Below are 6,000 nucleotides of genomic sequence, written 5' to 3'. Positions count from 1 at the left end.
AAGCAGGCTCCATGCACCGGGAGCCCGATGTGGGATTCGATCCCGGGTCTCCAGGATCGCGCCCTGGGCCAAAGGCAGGCGCTAAACCGCTGCGCCACCCAGGGATCCATGCCTCTCTCTTTCTGTGTGTGTCTCTCATGAATAAATAAATAAAATCCTAAAAATTTTTTGGTAAGGGTTGCTTTCTGCTAGTGTAGTGGAGTAAGAAAGCTTTGTACTGGGAGAAAAAAAGGGAAGGCTTCAGATATGCCCTATTTTGGAGGCTGTGGCATGGGAAAGCTGTAGGTTAGATATTGTAGGAGAGGCATAATTTCTCCTCCACACTCTTAGGGTCTCTGGCTAGGCCTAAAAATTAAACTGACATAAGACTCCTTAATAGGAGAAAAGCATGCAAATTTTCTTTAGTCTTGCTTTCTTTCTTTTTAAAAAAATATTTTATTTTAGGTCATCTATCTATCTATATATACATATACATATACATATATATATAAATATTGGCCATTGTCCATTTGTATATTCAGTCTCAGCAGGTAGAGGAAAGAGTTTGTTCAGGGAGTTATTACTAGAAGAAATAGGTCATGCTGGAAAAATTGGAAGGAGGTCAATATGGCTGATGCATAAAAGGTATAAGGAGTGAATGGTGCTGGACAGGGTTGTGAGAAATGTAGTTGTATATAGTTATGTCTAGAGAACCTTCTTACTGTGTGCTGGGGACTGTCGATGCCCTCCAACCAAAGACTACCAGAACACTCCTAGAGTCACATGATTATTGACACTGGGGTATGTCTCAGAAGAAGGATACTAAAACTAACTTATCATAGGATTTGGGCCTTGGTGATTTGCGGATGGTTGAGCTTTACTGTCAGGAATTGGGTATAATTCTGAGTCTGACTGCTGGTTCAAAACCTATGGGTGATTTTTCATGCTTGACCATAGCAGTTAAAAAGGCTTTCCCTGGGAAGGCTTCACAGGGGGCAACTGCCCTCCTCATAGAGACTTGGTGCACAACCCGTGCATTGCAGTCTCTGAAGGGAGTTGCAATTAGATTCAGTCCCTCCTGGCTGGCCATGCTCTTATGCATAGTTGCATTCCTAGCCAGATGTCTTCATTTGGAGATCTCCTTATTGGGAAATTTACCCACTCTCTCAGTACCCAGTACTTTACTACTATTACCACCCTTTCTTCCCAACCCATCACAACAGCCTTAGTTCCATAAATCTGCAGAAAACACTGGTTAGGGACTTCCTCAAAAGTGAGATGATCCCCAAGTTTGCACTGATCCACCTGACCCTCAAACAGTGGGAGTGATTAGAGGCTTCACTGTTAATTCTGTTTTGGCTCATTGTTGCTTTAATTGCCTACTTTGACATTTAGCTGCTCAATTCTTTCTCTAGCTCATTTGAGCATACAGATTCTGTGATTATATATCTTAATACTTCTTATATAGGAGGTAAAAGGGAAACTAATGGTATAATTGGTAAAGAAGAAGCAGTACTCAAAATAGGTCACGGAGATATTTGGTCATTTTGTGTCTTGGACAATTTTCTTGATTTGTCTGAATTCAGACACTAATACAGAGTTGTCTTGTTTTCATCTTGATCCTTCAGGGACACTAAGTGGCCTTGTCTGATGTTGGTGTGCTGTGAAATGGTTTATATTCAGTAGGAGAATGGCAGGTCCTTGCTGTAAGTGCCAGCCAGGACAGCTCCTGACAACAGCTAGGCACAGTTGATAGAGTGAGGCCCATTTCAGGCTCTTAGAATCTGCTTTTCTTTCTCAGAGCTAAACATTTTATCTAGATTATTTCATTTAATCCTTACAATGTATTGTTACCCTAAGTGGTAGGCTTACAATATCTTCACTTTCAGATGACAAAACTGTGGCTTAGAAAATGTTACAGGACATGCCTAGCTCACACAACTAGGAAGTGGATGGAGTTGAGATTCTGTCCTGGGTGGTCAGACTTAATGAGCCATTGTTGTAAATCACTGTTTCACAAGGTACAGCTCAATAAAAATAAGTAGCTAAATATAGCCTTTATGACCTATTGGTCACAGGGTAGAGAGAGGCAATAAAAAGATAGATACAAGGAGAATGTAGTCTCTCTCTTTTTTTTTAAAGATTTTATTTATTTATTTAAGAAAGAGAGAACATGGGGCAGAGAGTGGTAGAGGGAGAGGGAGAAGCAGACTCCCTCTGAGCAGGGAACCCTGTGCAGGGCTTAATCCCAGGATCCTAAGATTATGACATGAGCTGAAGGCAGATGCTTAACTGACTGAGCCACCCAGGTGCCCAGAGATTCTAGTCTTAGTACACACCCTGTGGGCAGGAGCAGTCTCTTTAATCTCTGTGTCTCTATGTCTCCATCTCTTTATCTGAGACTGCTTTCCTCCAACTTTGGGGTCCAGATCCACAAAGAAGACTACAAAGCTGACCTGATACCAGTAAATCAAGATGAGAGCTAGTTTAATTATAGAACACGAAACAAAACTAAAACTTTATCCCTCTTTTAAAGCAAAAACACAAATCTATTTCCTCCTTTTGATTACTTCTTTTTTAAGACTTCATTTATCTATTAATGAGAGGCAGAGAGAGAGAGAGAGAGAGAGAGAGCAGGCGGAAGAGACAGACAGAGGGAGAAGCAGGCTCCACACAGGGAGCCTGACACGGGACTGGGTCCAGATCCCAGGTCTCCAGGATCAGGCTCCAGGCTGAAGGCAGTGCTAAACCGCTGAGCCACCCTGCTGCCCAGTTCCTTCCTTTTAAGGTAGAAGTTCCCTTCTCTCCTACATGAGTTTTAATAATTCTTATGTTCTTTACAAATCAAATGAAATATTAATTAAAAAGAAGGGGCACTGGCACCTCTCTGTTTCAGTTGATAGAGCATGTGACTCTTGATCTCAGGGTTGTGAGTTCGAACCCCATGTTGAGCATGGAACCTACTTAAAAAATAAAATAAAAACTCTGTGTGTATAAAAAGGAAAAAATCTGTCGGTAGATAACTACGATTTGTTTCTTTGGGTCACTATAAATGGTTTAAGAGTAGATCAAAATATTTCATTTGTTTAGTTTGATTAAATAAACTCTTAGCAATCATTCTGGCGTTGGGCAGAGGGGCAGGATGAAGTGATGTTGGAGAATAATACTGATGGGGTGCTCTATGGAATAGAAATGCTTGCTGTTTGAACAAGAGCTAGAAAGTTTAAATGCTTCTCAGCATTTAAAGGGGAAAAGACAAGCATGAAATGAAAACTCAGTGTTGTAGGTTTTAAATGGGCATCAGCACTTTGTCCTTGGATATACTATTTAACCTCTCTTATCTTTACATTCATTGTCATGTACAAGGATTAGACCAATTATCACTAAAGTCTGTTTAAATTTGGAATTCTGTAACTCTCATGTGTAATTTATAAGTTAGTCTTATTTGTTATTACTCTGTCTAATGAGATTATAGTAATTGTGTGTGCAGACTACAGCATCTGACACATAATATCCTATATAAATGGACTTGACACACTACTGATGTTGAAAATTTAAAGTTAGAACAATCTGGATTATTGCTTTCTCTAGTGAGTACTACAAAGACAGTTGGTGACATACAATGTCATCGTCTGAACAAATGAAAGAGAATCCATGTTAGAAAAAAACCTACAAGCACTTTATTTATACTAGAAAATAGGTTAAACCAAAAAGAAAAAGTACTGGGGAAAGCTCCATCTGGTGGTGGCTGTATAAAATTCCAAGAAATTTACATTACTATATTTTCCTTGACTATCTTCAAAGTTCTGGAATCTTCAGTTTAGAAACATTTGTGGGTTCAGAAGTAGGCAGGAAAATATTGGTTGTTACACATTAACTAGTATTTAAGGTAATTAATGACTGAAAACAAAGTCATAGGGTATTTAGAATACTTGATCCCAGATAATCCCCAGAAAAAAGTTCCAAGGTCAAATATCTTTGGGAAATGTATTTAAATCCTGCACTTAAAGATCCACAGTGAAGATTAGCATATTAAAACCTCTGACAAGTTAAGAGACCTATTTTATACAATTTAACTGGTGTTTCCAGACTTTGACTATAGAACCTTTCCTTCTCTCTTGCTCTCTCTCTTTTTAAAGATTTATTTATTTATTTTGTGGGGGTAAGGAGAGACAAAGAGAGAGGGAGAGAGAATCTCAAGCAGACTCCCCACTGATTGTGGAACCCAGTGCAGGACTGGATCTTATGACCCTGAGGTCAAGACCTGAGCTAAAATCAAGAGTTGAATGCTTAACCAACTGTGCAATCCAGGCACCCCATCCCATCCCCCTCTTTTTTTTTAAAAAGGAGATAGAAGTTTATTTGATACACTACAAGGAGCGGTGGGTAGGACAGCAGAGAAGAGGCTGTCTGCCTGTCTCTCTATTTAATATTCTCTGGCATTCTGAGAAATGCCAATTTGAGAAAGTAATGACCTTAGAGTATTGGCTTTTTAAAAAAGAATTTTGTTTATTATAGCATTATCTGCAATAGCCAAATTGTGAAAGCAGCCCAAGTGTCCATTGATAGATGAGTGGGTAAAGAAGATGACATATGTGTGTGTGTGTGTGTGTGTGTGTGTGTGTTTGTGTGTATACAATGGAATAGTACATGGCCATAAAAAGGAACAAAATCTTGCCATTTGCAACAAAATGGATGGATCTAGAGAGTATAATGTTAAGTGAAATAAGTCAGAGAAAAACAAATACCATACTATTTCACTCATTTTATTCATATTTCACTCATATGATGTTACTCATATTTCATTCATATGAAATCAAGAAACAAAACAAAGAAAAAAAGAGACAAACCAAAAACTAGACTCTTAACTAAAGAAAACAAACAGGGTTATCAGAGGGGTAGTAGTTGAGGGGATGGGTGAAATTGGTAAAAGGTATTAAGAGTACACTTATTCTGATGAGCACCAAGTATCGTATAGAATTGTTGAATCACTAAATTGTACACCTGAAACTAAAATGATCCTGTCTGTTAACTATACTTGAATTAAAAAATTTTTAAATAATGAGAATTATAAAGAATTTTGGGGGGGAACTTATGTCAGATTTTATATTTTTATAGTTAACGTCAAAACAGAAAAATGACCAAATATTTATTTATTTCTTACTTATTTAAATCAATTAGCCAACATATAGATCATTAGTTTCAAATGTAGTGTTGAAGAATTTGTCAGTTGTGTATAATACCCAGTGCTCATCACATCACGTGCCCTCCTTAGTGCCCATCACCCAGTTACCCCATCTTCCCACCCACCACCCCTTCAGCAACCCTCAGTTTGTTTCCTATAATTAGGAGTCTCTCATGGTTTTTCTTCCTCTCTGATGACTTCCCATTTAGTTTCCCTCCCTTCCTCTATAATCCTCTACATGGTTTTTATATTCCAGGCAAATAAAACTATATGATAATTGTTTTTCTCTGATTGACTTGTATTGCTCCGTGTAATACCATCTATCCATGGCAATGTAAATGGTAAGTATTTATCCTTTCTGATGGTTGAAAAATATTCCATTGTATAAATTACCACATCATCTTTATCCATTCATCTGTCAATGGACATCTAGGCTCTTTCCACAGTATGGCTATTGTGGACATTGCTGCTGTAAACATTGGGGTGCAGGTGTGCCTTTGGATCACTATATTTGTGTCTTTGGGGGTAAATTCCTAGTAGTATAGTTGCTGGGTCCTAGAAAACTCTATTTTTAACTTCTTTAACTTGAGGAACCTCCATACTGTTTTCTAGAGTGACTGCACCAGCTTGCTTTCCCACCAGCAGTGTAAGAGGGTTCCTCTTTCTCCACATTCTCACCAACATTTGTTGTTTCCTAACTTGTTAATTTTAACCATTCTGATTGATGTAAGGTGGTATCTCATTGTGGTTTTGATTTGTATTTTCCTGACGCCAAGTGATGTGGAGCATTTTTTCATGTGTCTGTCGGCCATTTGTATGTCTTCTTTGGTGATATG

Source organism: Vulpes vulpes, chromosome 6 (genome assembly GCF_048418805.1).
Source record: "Vulpes vulpes isolate BD-2025 chromosome 6, VulVul3, whole genome shotgun sequence".
Lineage (NCBI taxonomy): Eukaryota > Metazoa > Chordata > Mammalia > Carnivora > Canidae > Vulpes > Vulpes vulpes.
Note: the sequence above shows the minus strand (reverse complement) of the source record.